The 17,998-nt window shown below is 44.6% G+C and overlaps 2 long non-coding RNA genes across 2 annotated transcripts; one reads left to right on the top strand and one right to left on the bottom strand.

Moving 5' to 3' along the window:
• Nucleotides 1–178: 178 nt before the first annotated feature.
• Nucleotides 179–4,967, top strand: LOC308577928. Its single transcript, XR_014003777.1, has 3 exons — nt 179–583; nt 969–1,112; nt 4,508–4,967. It is a non-coding gene; the product is annotated as an uncharacterized lncRNA (long non-coding RNA).
• A 620-nt stretch (nt 4,968–5,587) lies between these two features.
• Nucleotides 5,588–17,982, bottom strand: LOC308577900. Its single transcript, XR_014003756.1, has 2 exons — nt 17,049–17,982; nt 5,588–15,340 (listed from the first exon to the last, which is right to left on the bottom strand). It is a non-coding gene; the product is annotated as an uncharacterized lncRNA (long non-coding RNA).
• Between the last annotated feature and the right edge of the window lie 16 nt (nt 17,983–17,998).

The following is a 17,998-nucleotide window of genomic DNA, read 5'->3' as shown; positions in this document are numbered from 1 at the left end:
AAAAAGTTGCTGGTTGTTTTCAGGCTTATCCAGCATTGGCTGCCGCCGCTCTCTGCGTTCAAGGAAATACCTTTGATAGATTTCCAAGAACTTTCCAGGAAAGCGGGGCCGGACCGCGTCCTTCTGCCAATCAGAGCGAAGGAGGGCAGGGCCGGGCCTCGGAGCCCTGCCAATCAGGGGCGGATGACGTCGGATGCTGCAATGATCCTAGCCCAGTAGACGCGCGGAGAAACCCGCACGCCAACGCGGAGGCAGAAAGGGAAGGGCTGGAGAGGCGGGGAGCAGCAGCGGGAAGCCTGGCGGGCGTTGCTAGTAGCCATTTGGCAAGAGGGGCCAAGCGCCCGCCGCTTCTCTCTGGAGGCTCCCCGACAGTGCGAGGAGCAGCAGCGCGTTTCCCTACCTTGAGTAGTGGGGCAGCTGCCGGCCGCCTCTTTTATTAGGCTGATGGTTTCCTTCCGCCGAAGTTTTGAAAAAGCCTATGATTTACACCCCACGTTTGTTCCTGGCGCTGCATTGGGAAATAAATAATAGTTGGACGACAGCAACTCTGCAGAAAGTGGAGTCATTGCTGCTGAAAGATAAGGCTCGTCCTCTTCCCGGAATTTCGCGCTTCCTTTAATTCAAGAGTAGATGAGAATCACACACCCCACTAAAAAAAATACTCTCACCCCACTAATCATGTGATTTCGCCCCTTTCAAGTACAATTTCATAAAGCTTGGGAGTGAATCGAACATGGCCACAACAAATGTCATACCTGAAATAGTTACAAGCCACCGAAAAAAAGAACAATAAGGGGTGGGTAAAGCGAGATGAGCGCCACAACCCCAGAGTCGTTTGCGACTGGGCTTAACTGTCAGGGGTCCTTTACCTTTACCCTTTTTTAAGGGGGGGGACTCACAATTTTATTATTAATCCATTCCCAACCATAACCTGATTTATTTTATTTTTATTTTATTTTATTTTACAGCCTGAAATCCTTATTTTCAAGACATCCAGTATGGTGCTCCACGTAGAACTAGTTGGTAATAAGCCCAGAAGATCACACCTTAAGGTGCCCTTGACAGCAAACTACTCAGCAGGGAGCATCCCACCCTGTCACTTCTGAATGAGAGTGAGTCACGTGTCTTAGATCTAGATGGGTATATAGTATAGTCACCCATAAAATCATAAACTGTCTTCCCTAATTCCAGGCAGTACAAGGTCTATTATTTCCCCACAAGCACTCTGCTGGCAGCCCATGAGACTTGCACCATGATGCTGCTTTGAGAGTCAAGGCCAAAGGCCATGATTCTTCACATGCTTTCTTTAGAGTTGAATGAGAATGTCATCCCGGGCCCAGTTCAAAGAATAAGCAGCCATGTGCTGGCTGCTTGAAATGCCACAATGTGGAGGCTATTCCACCTATGACTCACTGGACTAATTGTGGCACGCTTGTTTGCTTGTTGTCTATGGGGTTGTGGTTTCAAACTCTCCTGGCTGAGAGGGAGCTTAGACTTTCCTTAAACTGAATTCCTAGACTTTCCACTTAAAAGATTTCAGTGGCAAAGCAGGGGAACACCCATTCCTGAGACCATAGACTGGAGTCATTACTACCCAGATCAAGCAACACTGGGCTATAATGGTGTATTTTCAAGAGTGCATATATAGCAAGGTTTTCTCATTTTATTAAAGGGCAGGGTCATAGTCCAGTTTCAAAGCACAAGTTTCAGATGTAGGGGAAGAAATTCAGTATAGCACTAGGCAGATCACTCCATCAGCACAAGCATTTCTGCTAGACTGATGATATTATCTGTCTACTCCTCTCACTATGCACTGTTCCTGATCCCCCCCCTCCCAAGTTAACTGTTTGGAGCCATGAGACAAGATAGGCCTCACTGCATTAGCAAAAGCTGTTGTGCAGGCTTCTGATGGTGAGGCTTGCTAGTTGAATCCCTCCCATCTTGAAGTCCATGTTTTCATTGGTGTGTGGCTTGCAGTGGAGTAGTGAAAATAACCAGAGTTGCTCAGCATGCTGCTGCAGACGACATGTGGAACAACCACTGCCAGATTGCATTTCAAGGTTCCCAGGAAGACATTGCTGGTTTTTCCACGTGAATTGATCCTGCACATTCTGAGAAATCTGGAAATCCATTCTGAGAGGAATTTCCTCCTTGAGAGAAGAGTATTTTTAAAACATCTCTTTCATATTTAATTTTCATAAGGTCAAGTGTATCATCACTCTGTAGCAAGATTGTGCCTTGCAAACAGACAAATTCATTCCCTTGCCGTTGGTTTTCTTTTCTGTCACTCAATGCTCCATAGCTCCTGGAATCCACTGAACATGTTCGTTTGTCTGTTCCACAATGGACTTCATTCCACAGTGCCTTTTATTTGAAAGAAAAGAAAATGTTTTGTATTTCTGTATACTATGAGGTTCACCTGAATATGGGCTGTGTGTGTGTGTGTGTGTGTGTGTGTGTGTATGGCAAGGCACAATCTTGCTACAGAGTGACGATACACTTGACCTTATGAAAATTAAATATGAAAGAATATATATATATATATATATATATATATATAATCCTCTGTGCTTTCCACTTACATTCCTGTTGGCACTCAGACTGATTTTGCTATAGGAAGGAATTATCTGCTATATATCCAGGCTGATAGCTACCTGGATCTTTTAGAACTGATGGCAAAAGAACTGAAATGCCTCTGATTCCGATGTTATGGAGAAGTAGAGCTGTGTATCATCAGTGTACTGATGACACCTTGCTCCAAAATTCCTAATGACTGCGCCCAATGGCTTTGAAAGTATTAAATAGCACTGAAGGAGAATAGCACTCTGTGGAACCCCATAGCAGAAGTGCCAGGGGGCCAAGGAACATTCATCCAGTGCTACTGTCTGGACACAACCCTGAAGTTATGAGTGGAACCACCAAAATACAGTGCCTCCATTATCCATCCCACTAAGTTGGTCCAGGAAGATACCATCAAAGGCCTTTGGGAGATCAGGTTTCTTGACTCCAAGACATATCAATAATGTAACAGCACCAGCATAATAGCCTGTGTGCAGAAACCCTTACGGAGGGTGGGTGTGTATGTGCTGGTACGCTCCTGATTCAAGAGGTCTCAGGCCCCAAGTAATCAGGTTTCAGGGGGTGGATAGTAACAGTCAGTCTAATGGGACCAGTGGCACAATCCAGGTTTAGTGGACAACATTGTTCAAGACAGCTAGGCTTAGCATGAGAGAGGAGGACAAGGTCCTGCTGTGACTGAAAATCCCATTGTGAGGCTGGTTGGTGGAGCCAGACTGATCCTTGCCAGCTTGCTACTGAAGCCTAGATGGCACCCTTGAGAAACAGAGCTTAGTCTGGAAGGCACATGCCGGGACACGGGTGGTACTGTGGTCTAAACCACAGAGCCTAGGGCTTGCCAATCAGAAGGTCGGCAGTTCGAATCCCCGCGATGGGGTGAGCTCCCGTTGCTCCGTCCCTGCTCCTGCCAACTTAGCAGTTCAAAAGCACGTCAAAGTGCAAGTAAATAGGTACCGCTTTGGTGGGAAGGTAAACGGCGTTTCCGTGCGCTGCTCTAGTTCGCCAGAAGCGGCTTTGTCATGCTAGCCACATGACCCGGGCAAACGTTAGCTCCCTCGGCCAGTAAAGCGAGATGAGTGCCTCAACCCCAGAGTCGTCCGTGACTGGACTTAACAGTCAGGGGTCCCTTTACCTTTACCTTTAGCATAGGAGGTAAGGCAGCAGAGCCTTGCTGCTGTGGGAGCCAGTTTGAGACCTGGCTTCCAGTGTCTCGTGGGTAGCTAGTCTGTTCTTTCACACTCATAAATAGGTCTCATTTCAGTGAAAGAAAAGCAGCCAATTAGCCAGATCACATTTTAAAATGAGCTGTGTGAAGGCTGTTGTTTCCCGCAGCCCCAATTAACCTTTCATAAAGTCATACTGTTCCCATTTCAAAGTGGAGTTCTTTGAAATTATAGACACATAAATGCTATGATCACTCCAGCTGATTTTGAACCCAAAATTATTTTAGGCGCTTTCTATTAGTGTCTGCAAACTTCCTAGACTTGTTAGCAAAGCGGAATCTAGTAGTCAGAATCTGACAAATTACTTCCAGCTCTACATGGTGAGGTTTCATGCTCATTCTCTTTGAAAATATAGTTAATAGCTCAGTAGCTTTGATTAACCTTTTAAGGGAGTGAATTGTGACAGTATGTGTGTATACTCAAGTTGGGTAGCTTTTACAGATTAGTTCTCTAATTGGTTCAGAAATACATGTTATTTCTCTGCCTGTTGGTGGGAGGAAGGTATGAAAGCTTTTGCATTTGTCAGACATAATGAAAGGATTGTCTGGTCATATTTTCATGATTCTAGTTTTTAGTCCAGTATCTATTATGTTTAACTACAGTTCATGCCTCAAAAACTATTTTCTAGGAATTACTTGCAGTCATATTGTTTGTACCACATGTATGTTTAATGCATCAGGCTTCTAAACTCTGCAAATTACCTCCAGGTTAAATGTCTGCTGGTATATTGCTGCTGACATCATAGATGATCGGTGAACAATCCAATTGCATACAAGGTCGTGAATGAAAGACGTGTTGATTTACCATATAAACACACTTAGAAAGAACTCTATTGCAAACATTCTGAGAAAATCTTGGAGCAACATTACTGGAAAGTTCCAAAAAGAGAGCGCTAAAAATAATTCCTGCGCATTGCATTCTAGGTTTCAACACTACAATACTACCATCTGCTGGTAAAAGTATCTCAATGTGAAAACAAATAGGACATATGTATTAGGGAACTAGAACACCAGTTGGGACGTGAGTGCATATGGATAATATATATGGCATGATCAACTTTCAATTATATTTGCAGTACTTATGTGTGTAGTGCAGGATATTTAGTGGGCATCTATTGATGTCAATAGGGAACATCCAACTAATTCTGGTGGAGTAGGCTTTGATCGATGAACATTTAAAGATTGTTTTGTTCTGAGGCACCAAAGCACATGGAATGTCTAGGAATGTCAGGCATCCAGCCAGAAATAACTATAAGAACAGGCCTACTGGCTAAGACCAAAGTCTCATCTAATCCAGTATTCTATTTTCATAGTGGCCAATCAGATGCCTGTGCAACAGCACCTTCCCCTTTTGTGATCCCCAGCAGGAATGAATACTAGTAGCCATTGAGACCCTCCATGAATTTTTCTAATTACCTTGTAAAGCTATCCAAGATGGTGGCCATTACTACATCCTGGGGGAGCAAATGCCATAGTTTAACTATGCACTGTGTGAAGTATTTTCTTTCGTCTGCCCTGAATCTCTCAACATTCAGCTTCATGGGATGACCACAGGTTGTAGTATTACGAGAGAGGGAGAATAATGATCATCTACCCACTTTCTGCGCACCAAATTTTACACATCTCTTATTGTGTCCCCCCACCCCTTACTTGCCTTTTCTCTAAAGCACCAAATGCTATATAACCTGTCCTCATAAGGGAGTTGTTCCAGCCCCTTGATCATTTTGGTTGACTCTTCTTGGATGGCATTTTCCAGCTCCACAATAACTATTTTTTTTTAAAAAAATATTTTTATTAAAGATTTTATTGGTTTACAAAAGCACATGCCTTGTCTCTTTTTTCAGGTTGTACAGTCTTTCTTACAAACCAGTGACATTTGTTGGGAGGCATTAGTGTTGAGTATAGGATAAGGTTGGGGAAGAAGAGGGGGGGAGACGAGAGGTGAGGTGGTGAGTTTATATTCTTTTGTATAGAGTACGTGTGTGGTTTTGTGTCAGCGTCAACTGGGTAGGTTCTCTTTCTATCTGTTACATTTCCTTGGTAGTGGGAGGTATTGGGGGGCAGGGTGTGGTTGGTTGTCTCTGGTTGACAGCAGTGGGGTTTGTTTGCATTTGTGAGGGGGGAGGGTTTGTTGGATCAGGTAAGCCATATTGGTTTGTATGCTGTCAGTGGGTTCTTGTTTTCTTGTTGAAATGTGTAATATTAATATTAATAATAATTTATACCCCTCCCATCTGGCTGAGTTTCCCCAGCCATTCTGGGCGGCTTCCAGTCGAGTGTTAAAAACAATACAGCATTAAATATTAAAAACTTCCCCAAACAGGGCTGCCTTCAGATGTCTTTTAAAGATAAGATAGCTGCTTATTTCCTTTACATCTGAAGGAAGGGCTTTCCACAGGGCAGGCACCACTACCGAGAAGGCCCTCTGTCTGGTTCCCTGTAACCTCACTTCTCGCAATGAGGGAACCGCCAGAAGGCCTCAGCACTGGATCTCAGTGTCCAGGCTGAACGATGGGGGTGGAGATGCTCCTTAAGGTATGTGATAAAGGAGAGACATACTGGGTTGAAGGTGCCCTCTTTTATTTGTCCCCGTATCAGCTTCAGTTTATTGCTTAGCTTTTCTAGTAAGGGCGTTTCCCATACAATTTGATATCATCTGCCACTTCTGGAGCTGGGTTGAGGGAATCCAGATTGGGAGGGTTTAGAATAAATAGGTTAGTTTTGGGAGGGTGATCATTTTGATCATGGCTATTTTGTCTGAGAGGGTGAAGTTGGTGTTGTTACATTTCCTCAAGTCTCTGTTATTTGTCGACACAGGGGCTTGTAATTGTGGAAGTACAGTTTGTTGAAGTTTCTGGTTATTTGAACCACTAGGTACCTGAATTTGGTACAGCAGTGATGTTGGTGAATTCCTTTTGGGTATGCGGGAGGTGGGGGATGTTGAAGCACATAGCCTCAGATTTTGCAAAGTTTACTTGTAGGCCTGACGCCATTGCAAATGTGTTGAGTTCTTTAGTTAGGGTGGTTGCTGTGCTTATGGGGTCTGGTGTTGTGACCATCAGGTCATCTGTGAAGAGCCCTCGTTTGTAGGTTTTACCTTTTATTTCCACACCCTTGATATCTGGGGCTGCTTGGAGTCGGACTGCTAGGGGTTCCAGGGCCAAGATTAATAGGAAGGGAGACAGTGGGCATCCTTATTTTGTGCCTCTTTGGGTTGCTATGGTACTGGAGTCCATATTGTTAATTCTGCATTTTGTCAAGGCTTGGGAGTAAATTTGTTTGAGGATTTGTAGGAAGTTGGGGCCAAATTTCATGTTAGGTAATACTCCTTTCCATTCTAAGCAATCAAAGGCTTTAAGGATGTCTAGGGACATGATCATTAGAGGGAGTTTGGTCGTTTTGCTGTGTTTTCCCAGATTCAGTGGTTTCCTAATGGGGTCTGTTATGTTGTGACCAGGGACAAAGCCTGCCTGGTCTGGGGTGATTAGTTTGTGTAGGAAGATTTTTAGGCAGTTAGCAAGGACTGATGTGAATATCTTGTAGTCTTGGTTTATCAATCCCCTCGCATTTAGTGTAATTGCTTTTAAGCTAGCCATTTTGTATGTCTTTTTTATAGGGTGATTCCCTGCCAACCCGTCTGGGTTGTTCTGTGTTTCTCACCTTATATTGTCTATCAAACCTGTGTGTTGTGCTGACATATAGTGTGGTGGGTGGGGGTAGGGGGTTAAAGTTAGGGATGGACTGAAGATTGGGGGTAGGTTATAGAGAGTAGCCTATAGGTAGTTATATAGGTATTTGTTTGGGGTAGCTTGGACCATTTGGGTAGCTACCAGCCAGTTCGTCCTGGTCCTGTGTCTCAGCTGACATGGATGGCCTTGTTTGAGAACAGGCCATCCTCCCTTTCGCTTGTGATAGGGGTGGATCAGTGAGACAGTGCCAAGCGCCTTTGGGGCACTTGTGTTGGGTATAAAGTTTATAAACAATGTCAGTATTGTTAACAACATTATTGATTTGCTGGGGTATTAGGGTAGGGATGCGAGTAAGGGCACGCTCGGGTGCCATCATTATGTTAGTTACTTGTCAGTTTTTAGCCTGTTTGCTGGTTATTTAATTGGGGTTGGAGTGTTGTTTTAGTTAGTATGAGTTCACCTTTTTCTGTTTTCCTTCTTTTACCTGCGTATTTTGCTTTTTTCATGTGTGAGGAAGGGGACGGAGAGGTTGGGGGCAGAGGTGGGCTCTATTTTTGTTTGTGTGCTTATTTTTTGTGTATAGTCATTGGAGCGAGGGGTGCGTGTGGTTGGGGTGATGGGTTGTTGGGGTGGGTGGAGTTGGAGAGATTGGAGGAGTGTCATCTGGGTTGGCCTATGGAAGCATGGGGTGGGAGGGGTGGCAATGGTGAGTGTCATCTGGGTTGGTGTTGGTGTGGGAGGGGTCTCTGTGGATAGCAAGGGGGAGGAGAGGAAATAAAAAAGTGGGGTTCACCAGTCCATTGCTTTGAGGTAGTTTCTGTGTGCTTCGTTTGGCATTAGTTGATGTTGTAGGGTTGTCAATCTGTGGTGTGTGGCTTTAGCTGAAGTTGGTTCATAATCTTGTGTTGTGTGTTTGGCAGGGCTGTTCTGTGAGAGGTACTTGACTATCTTGGTTTGCACTGCCATGTTGTTTCTGTTGTTTCTTCTTTCCCGTTGACTGTCGTCCAATCGTTCGCTGTATTTTCGTCTTGGTTGTTGTTCGGTGGATCTGATGGTTGCCATTCTGGTGGAGGGTTGGTTAAGTCCGAGGTTCTCCAATAGTTGCAGGGCTTCAGGTATGTCGGTGGCTGCTGCTGCATTGTGCATGTCACTGTCAGGATGCTGTCACTGGCTCCCAGGAAAGTATAAAGACAAAAAATTATTACAGTCCTTCTTTATTTCAGACTTTACAGAGAGTGGCTATAGAACCCAGCCTCTTGGGTAATGGCATTCTCCTGAATGAATATCCACCCCCTTGCTGTCCCACTTCCTCATCTGTCAACATCATCACCTCCTCTATGGGTGCCGCTAAGTACCCCCTGTCTTTGAGCTCTTTGCTTTCCTACTTTTAAGGCTCACCGGGTTCTGGAGGGTGGTGGATCTGGAATGCTTTCTAGTGGTAATGTGTCAGCCAGCTGCTCTGGCTCTGCCTGCTCCTCATCTCCCATTATTTCCCAACTTTCACCCTTATCTGTCTCTGAGCTGTGACCTCCCATAAACCCCTGTTGTAAATCTATACTGTCTTCCTTTTCCTCCTCCCTGGAAGGGTCAGGATGGGAAGGCGGTCTCCACCATTCCTCCTCCTCTGCCCAGCCCCTGACAGCCATCCATCACCCTGCACTCCCTGAACAAGGAAGCAAGGTGATGAACCATCCACTACTCTGTGCCTCAACAAGGCAAGGCAACTGCTGCAGCAGCATACAAGTCAGCCCACCCCCAGGCCACATACATGAAGTGAAGAAGTGGCATTCCACCCCTTAAGCTGCACACCTTACAAGCGAGGAAGTGGCAGCTGCAAAGACTTTGCAACAGGCCAGGCACCAATGAAGGTGTGCTTCTGTTCAAACGAGTCCAGCATTCTAAACAATTGTTTTCTCCATAATAGGAGAAAACAAACTTGCTCCATCTTCCATGTGAGAGCCCTTTAGAGATTTGAAGATGGCTATCATATCGCCTCTCAGTCTCCTCTTATCCAGGCTAAACATACCCATATCCCTCAACAATTCCTCATAAGGCTTGGTTTCCAGACCCTTTATCATATTGGTTCCCCTCCTCTGCACATATACCAGTTTGGCGATATCCTTTTTAAATTGTAGTGCCCAGAAGTGGACACAGTACTATAGGTATGGTCTAACCAAGGCAGAATAGAGTGGAACTATTACTTCTCTTGAAGTAATATACCTCTGTTAATGCAGCCTATAATAGCATTAGCTTTTTTCGTTGCTGCATTGCACTGTTGACTCATGTTAAGCTTGTGGTCCACGAAGACCCCTAGATCCTTTTCACATGTACTACTAGCGAGCCAGGTGTCCTCCCCCATCTTTATGGTTCTTCCTGCCTAAATGTAGAACCTTACATTTGTCCCTAATGAAATAAATTTTGTTAGTATGGGCCCAGTTCTCCAATCTGCTAAGGTCATCTTGAATCCAGATTCTGTCTTCTGCTTGTTCCACCAAAGCTTGGTTTAATTTCTAGCTGGCTTTGAAGCTTGGCAAGCGTCTGGAGTGGGATGGCCAAACAAACCAATGATACGCAAGGCTGTTGGGTTCAGACAAAAGTTCACACAAGCATTTGATCATTAGCCAACAGCAAACCAAGGCTTCAAAACATGGTTTGCTGCCAGAGAACAACCCATGGGCTGCTGGGCTAGGGCCAGACATTCAAACAAACACATTACATATCATGGTTACGTGTGAATCAAGACTCAAAGAACTATGCTACAAAAGCTAGAATGTGATAAACTACTAACACAGTTGAGGGGAACTGATTTAAAGTTTGGAAGTTGTCAAATAAGGGCCTTTAGCAAAATAAACTTTAAATTAATATTTAATTTCCAGACTCATGAAAGATTAAAGAAGAAAGGGAACTTTTGCCTTCTGGGCACTTCTACTTTCCAAATCTTCAAAAAAATAAAAAGCGAACATCAATAAATATAATTCAAATGAGTGAAAAGATCCTATGGCACTCACAACTCCTACGGGCCGATCAACATATCCTTCATCCCTGTCTCACAGGAATCCTTAGCTCTTTGAATCCCTATGAGCACAAAGGAAATTACAAAGGGTTTGATTTTTATCACAATAAATATATATCTAAAGGAAGATCTGAGATCTGGATTTGAGGTCACAGCACTATTTGGGGAATACTCCTATGAGGTGCAAATAAATACAGCCGAAGGAACCAGGCTAGTCTTCTCTCTGTTCCCAAGTGGCAATGGTTCATTGCTAACTCAAAGGAATTTATGACCTAGCACTTTTGTTGCTGCAAGAACAAGCTGGGCAGGAAAATGGTAAAATGTTAACTGGCTCAGAGAATAGAGCATCTGCACAAAAGAAAACAATGGATAGATGGATTGGGGGTGGAGGTGCCAACTTGAATAAAATATTGGGGAAACCAGGTAAGCCCCACCCCCCACAATACGTGGCACATACACACCATTTGAATGGCAATGCCTACCAACTTTGCCCCTCAAATATTTTAGGGGGGAGGTGAAGGGACTTTGGCCCCTAGGAACTGGCTCCTATGATGCAGGGGGAGGGCTGAAGGTTAGCCACACCACCAAAGAAACTTCCCCTGGTTGCAATCCAAAGTTAGAACTGTTTATCCATTTCCTTGTAAGATTTTGCAGCAGTTCCTCATTTACATTTGTATACCTTCTATTTATTATATACTAAATGTACAATATTATTCACCAGTATAAAAAGCCAGTAGTAATAGGTGAAGTATTAGAAGCTGGATCTTTGACCTAAACAGAGATAAGAAAAATGTACTACCCTTGCAATATGCTGTAAGGACTTTGTGCTCACCTGAGGAATATATTTTACTGAGGAGAATTGACTTCAATCTCACATTTATCTCAAAGGTTTTTCTGTGAGTTCTCTGGTACAAAAGCAACAGCAGGAATACCTGGACTTCATCCCATGTTAAAATGAATATATTAACATAAAAAGAGTGCTGCTGGATCAGAACAAAGACTTATTTAGTCCAACATCTTGTTCCTCACAGTGGCTAACCAGGCGCCTTTGGGAAGACCACAAGCAGGACCCCAGTTCAATTGCTCTTTACTCCTATTGCTTTCCAGCAACTGGTATTCAGAGGCATGGTTCTTCTGATTGTGGAATATACAGCTATCTTCACTAGGAATTGAGAACCTTGTTCTCCATGAATTTGTCTAATCCTCTTTTAAAGCTGTCTAAGCTGGTGGCCATCACATCTGGTGGAAGTGAATTCCATAGTTTAACTAGGGGCTATCCGTACTTGCCTTTTGCCTTGCTCCTTCCAGTTACAGGTCCATGCTTTCAAGCTCCATGTCTGAGTTTTTCCCACGAAAACCTGCCCTTTAAAGCTCAATTGGAGCAAATGACAATTTGGTTTTTCTTCAGATTGCCATTTGCTCTGATTGAGCTTCAAAGAGGTTGATGCTGTAAGCCCATGCATCCTATGATCGAGTTTTATATACATATGCGTGTGTCTGTGTGAAAATAAAACCTTATATCCTAAATACACTATAGTCATTAGCTAACTGTTGCAGTTCAGGAGGACTAAAGCTCAGAATGAGCTCAGGCTTGCAAGAGAGGTTAAAAATAATAATAAGGTTTATTTGGCTATGCTTGAAGCAAGAGGAAGAACAAGCAAGTAGTAAGTCCTCTGCATGGAGAAGGCAGAGAAATGCTATTGGGCGACAGGCAGAACTGCTTAACACTTCCTTTGCTTGTCTTCACCCAAAAGGAAAGAAGTGCCTAACCTGGTGATCACAGAATATATGATGGAAGGAGGGAGCAGCAGCCAAAGATAGGAAAAAAGGTGGTAAGGGAACACCTAACTACTTTAAATGAATTCAAATCTCCAGGGTCTGATGAGCTGCAGCCAAGGGTACTAAAGAAGCTTGCAGATGCAATCGCAGAGCCTCTGTCTATAATCCTTGAGAATTATTGAAGAACAGGTGAGGTCCCTGCAGACTGGAGCTTGGCAAATGTTGTCTCCATCTTCAAAAGGGGGGGAAAGAAGACCCAAATAACTACTAACCAGTCAACTTGATGTCAATACCAATAAAGGTCATGGAACAGATAATTAAAGTTGATCTGTGAGCACTTAGAAAAGGATGCTGTGATTACTAAGGCCCAGAATGGGTTTCTCAAAAGCAAGTCATGCCAGATGAATCTCGTTTCTTTTTTTGATTCAAGCTTGGTGGATCAGGGGAATGCTGTGGGAGTAGCGTATCTTGATTTCAATCAGGTTTTTTTTCCTTTTCTTTACAAAGTTCCCCATATTTATGTGGAGAAACTGGTAAAATGGGGGCCGGATGAGGTTAGTTAGGTGGATTTGTAGCTGGTTGATCAAACCCAAACAGTGCTCACTAACGGTTCCTCATCATCATGCAATAAATGTGCATTCTGTCGTTTACATCTTTTGCAATGTTTTGAAATCTTTAAGATCATATGTCAGTTTCCTGTTAATTATGTTGCTTTCAACATATACTTTGTATTTCATTTTCTTTAGTAATGTTTTATTCTGGATCTTTTTATTTGATGTTTTAATGTGTTATAAACCAATGAGATTTTTTTATTTAAAAATATAAAGCGGTATAAAAATGAAGCTATTAATAATAATTTTGAATTATTGATCAAGGTAAATCACTGACCTAAGTATTAACACCTCATATTCACAAATGATGTGAGAAGGCTCTAGTATCAAGAGTTGCCTTGAAATAGACAAGTCCACCATTCAGTTTCTCCTATTGCTGCAGCATTCAAACAGAAAAAGCCACATCTCACTTCCTTCCTTTTGTGCAAAGATTATAGATATAATAGGGATCTTCTCACAGCCTGGACATACCAACCTTTCCTTCATCTGTACAGGGTTTTTATTTTTTTCCAGTTTTAACAGAATGATTCTAGTAACCTAAGCGAGTGCTCATCTTGTATTTTAAGGAAAGAGGATTCATTAGTACTTGTAACTTCTGTCCTAACCCATATAGCTGCTGATGTGCAGAATGCAAAATCTGGTTTGATCCCCAAGGCATTTAATTGAATTCCCGATGGGGTTTTATGCTGCTCTCATTATCAGTGTCTTAGTGCCTCTCCCATTAGTGCATTAAGCAACATTAACATCTGTCACACACAGTTTGCTTTTCCTCTCATCTCCTCCCCATTGAAGTGGAATTATGAGTACTGGGGAAATGCCCTAATATAAACACACATTCATGTGCATGAGACTAGATACAACATCTTCGCTGGCCTTCCTTGTTCTGATAAAAATGTAGCATCATTTGTTCCCTTGTGAAGTTAACATGCTGAACATTAGAAGCTGAAAATTTTACTACGATGTAAAAATCTTATCAGCGCTGATGGACAGTTGCTGTGGAAACGGTAACTTTTATGTCTTCACTGAGCATTTAACACCCCCCCCCAAACAAATTTCTGCACATTATTTTTGCCTCAAACTGAAAGCATGTCTTGATTAATCAGTATAACTAACTGGTTAATGGCTTCGTTAGAGAGGGAAAACAACACTCCAATTAATCTCCAGTGGCCTTTTCTGCATCTAGGGAGGAACTTGGTTCCAGGGCAGAGGTTACCAGCAGGTCTAGACAAGCAGAGAGGATTCTGCTGGGGTGGGGGAGGCACAGAAAGGCTCTCTGGGGATGTATCGATATTCTGCAACAGTGGCTTTTAGGATCAGTTACTGGTTCGATCAACTGGTTGACAGAGCACAGTTAAATATCTCAAATTTGTCCGTCCTTTTCCATTAACCAAGTAGCATGCCAAGCCGGTCCAAAAGTCAGTTAAACGGATGAAGTGTTGCTTTTAAATAACAGTATAAGGATACAAACAATTTGTACCCTAACACAATACAAAACAAGCTGAGGCTTAGCAAGATACAAATCCTGTATTGCAAATGCAAAAAGCAACTGAGCATAGCAGAGAGTTAATAACATACCTCATAACTTGACAAGTGATCCCAACCAAAGTGGGATTAGGAGTTGTTGCACTCAGGCCTTCTCAGAGGCCCAGGCCACTTGCAGCTTTTAAGGCCCCTTAGTCTGTGGTGACCCAGTATGGCTGCTAGTTCACAGGGATGTAGCCAATGAGGTCACAGGAGCTTGAACAAGTTGTTCTGCATTTGAAAAGTGTCACTTTGGTTCAAAAGTGGTCCCTGCTGTCAAAGCTGCTTTTCTGCTGGGGGAAAAATTGTGTGGTCTCCACCTGTTCTGGTTTTCTCCCCATCCTCTTCTTTACAAAGAAATACAGTGGTTCCTCTGGTTGCAAACGGGATCCATTCCAGAGGTCTGGCCTCATCCCAAGGAATTCGCAACTGGAGGACCGCTTCTGCACATGCGCACATGGCAAAACCCAGAAAAATACTTCAGGTTTGCTGCGTTCGCACCCTGAAGTTTACGTATCCAGAGGGATACGTAAGCGGAGGTACGACTGTAGTGGGAACTTTAAACATTGGAGTTTTATTAATACTTAAGGGATCCTTGCTGTCACAGTTTCTAGCATGGGCTCATGCCACAATAACCATAAATAACTCAGAAGCAAGTCCCACTGAATTCCACAAGGATTGTTCCCTGATGTGTACAGAATTGTAGCCTGAATTGGTTAGTCTTGTCACACAGGACTGTTAACAAACTTCCAGACCTATGTGAAAAGATTTATTTCCTTCCCAGTCACTAAACCTGCTTGTCCCAAATTTTGAAATTAAGGGAGGGAAGCAGGTTTGAAATCGTGAAAAAATATAGGACACAACCAGGACATTCAGAACTACAACGTTTGGACTTTACATGAAAGTGAATCATGTCTATATTTTCCTGCTGAAAAGATAGAGACATAATGTGATTATTAATTTAGTTATCAAATGCATGAATAATTGAGGGGGAATGTCAGTTGATATTAAGACAAAACCTTTATTAGTTAATAACAACAATATATATATAGTTAGCTTTGCCACTCTGAGTGCACTCTCATTGGCACTGTGACCAAAGAAGCAGCAGTGGCAGGGGTTCCTGGGAAGCTCTCACTGCTGCCACCACTTCTCTGGCACCACTGTGGATGCCCCCCCCCCGCATTGCTGGAGAAGCAACGCCATCAAGGCCACCACCAGAGAAGGAGCTTCCAGCGACATCTCAACAGAACCCAAAAGTCAGTGCTGCCATCTCTTCTCACTTCTCTGGCAGAGGGGCACCCACAGTGCTGCTGTAGATGCTCTCTGGCACCACCACAGGCGCCTCACCGCCCGCCCCTGCCCCCAACCCAGAGATGTGAGAAGAAGTGGCAGTCCCACCCTCCCACGGGAGAAGCAGCTTCCACTTTGATCTTGCTGGAACCTGGAAGTAGACACTGTCTCTGCCTCTCCTTCCTTCTCTGGTGGGGTGTTGGAGATGGCAGCTGTAGGGTGAGGTATCACTTTCCCATTTCACCACAGGCAGTGAACTAGCCCAGGCCGCTCCTGGCTGAGTTTTTCACAATTCAGTTTGATGCACATCGAAACTAGTTGAGAAACTTAGAATCATAGAGTTGGAATAGACCACAAGGGCCATCGAGTCCAACCCCCTGCCAAGCAGGAAACACCATCAGAGCACTCCTGACATATGGTTGTCAAGCCTCTGCTTAAAGACCTCCAAAGTAGGAGACTCCACCACACTCCTTGGCAGCAAATTCCACTGTCGAACAGCTCTTACTGTCATGAAGTTCTTCCTAATGTTTAGGTGGAATCTTCTTTCTTGTAGTGTGGATCCATTGCTCCATGTCCGCTTCTCTGGAGCAGCAGAAAACAACCTTTCTCCCTCCTCTATGTGACATCCTTTTATATATTTGACCATGGCTATCATATCACCCCTTAACCTCCTCTTCTCCAGGCTAAACATGCCCAGCTCCCTTAGCCGTTCTTCATAAGGCATCGTTTCCAGGCCTTTGACCATTTTGGTTGCCCTCCTCTGGACACATTCCAGTTTGTCAGTGTCCTTGTTGAATTGTGGTGCCCAGAACTGGACACAGTACTCCAGGTGAGGTCTGACCAGAGCAGAATACAGTGGCACTATTACTTCCCTTGATCTAGATGCTATACTCCTATTGATGAGGCCCAGAATTGCATTGGCTTTTTTAGCTGCCGCGTCACACTGTTGGCTCATGTCAAGTTTGTGGTCAACCAAGACTCCTAGATCCTTTTCACATGTACTGCTCTCAAGCCAGGTGTCACCCATCTTGTATTTGTGCCTCTCGTTATTTTTTTTGCCCAAGTGCAATACTTTACATTTCTCCCTGTTAAAGTTCATCTTGTTTGTTTTGGCCCCGTTCTCTAATCTGTCAAGGTCGTTTTGAAGTGTGATCCTGTCCTCTGGGGTGTTAGCCACCCCTCCCAGTTTGGTGTCATCTGCAAATTTGATCAGGATGCCCTTGTCAAACGCCATAATATTAACAAGTGTCTGGATTTGAGGCTCCCTTTGAGTTTGAAGCAGCAGGGGGCAAATGACCATCCAGCCCACCCCACCCCCATCCCTGGGGGCACTAAGAAAAGCCAACCTTGGACGTCCATAGGATGTCAACTATTGTGTCCAGAGCACACCGCTCTTTTTTTCGCTTTCCAAAATAACGGAAGGGAAAGACACACAGTCGACACAGCTTTGAAACGTGCAAGTGTCACCATCTTGCTTACTTGCTTGCCTTCCGGCATCTTCCTGGCCGTGCCCACTTCCGACCAGCAGGTGCTGCTCTGCTACCATCGGCGCAGCGCGCTGTAGACAATTCGTGTTGTTTGCGTGAACCCAAAGCTACAGAATAAGAGGGTTGTTGTAAATAGCCCGCCCCCTGCTTCTTCCTCGCTGAGCAGTCTCATGGCCCATGAAATCGCTTCGCGGTTGCTTTCTCCCTCCACCCCCCCCCGCCGCTTTCCAGTTGTCCCCTTTAAAACAAATAAAAAGATAAGCCCTCGGAGCGCGGCGATGCAGTTGCAGACTTTGCTCTCGAGGGTGCCGCTGCTCCCTCTCCCTCCCGCGAGCCTCTTTGTTCTCAGCGCAAACTCCGCCACGGAGAAGAAGCGTCACCGCGAAACAAAGCAGCCGGAGACAGTAGCGCGATTCACCACGACAGCATGAAGAGCAAAGGGGAGCTTTCTCCCAGGCCAAGCCCTTTGCAGACATGTGCTTAAAGGAAGGGGGGGGAAAGGGGTGGGAACAGCATCGGCCCCATTTCGCGCGCCTTCTTTTGAACGCAGCGCCCCCCGCCCCCGCCGAACCGTCCATTTGGGTCAACGGGGAACTCCTGGCTCTTTGCTTCAGGGAGTCGCTTCCACGAAGCTGGCGAGCCCCGGCCGAGCCGCCGTTTCCTCGGCTGCCCCTTTTTGCAGTGAGCGAAGCGGCAGCCGAGCCGAGGTTGCTCTCCTGCGCTCCTTGCCTTCCACATTGGTCTTGCCCCGGCTCGCGCTGCCCGGGTTCCGTCCTCCCGCCCACCTGCCGCCGCCACCAGAGGAGCCC

This window comes from Podarcis bocagei (genome assembly GCF_964188305.1).
Source record: "Podarcis bocagei genome assembly, chromosome: 2".
Taxonomy (NCBI): Eukaryota; Metazoa; Chordata; class Lepidosauria; order Squamata; family Lacertidae; genus Podarcis; species Podarcis bocagei.
Note: the sequence above shows the minus strand (reverse complement) of the source record. Positions and strands in the feature narration are given on the sequence as shown.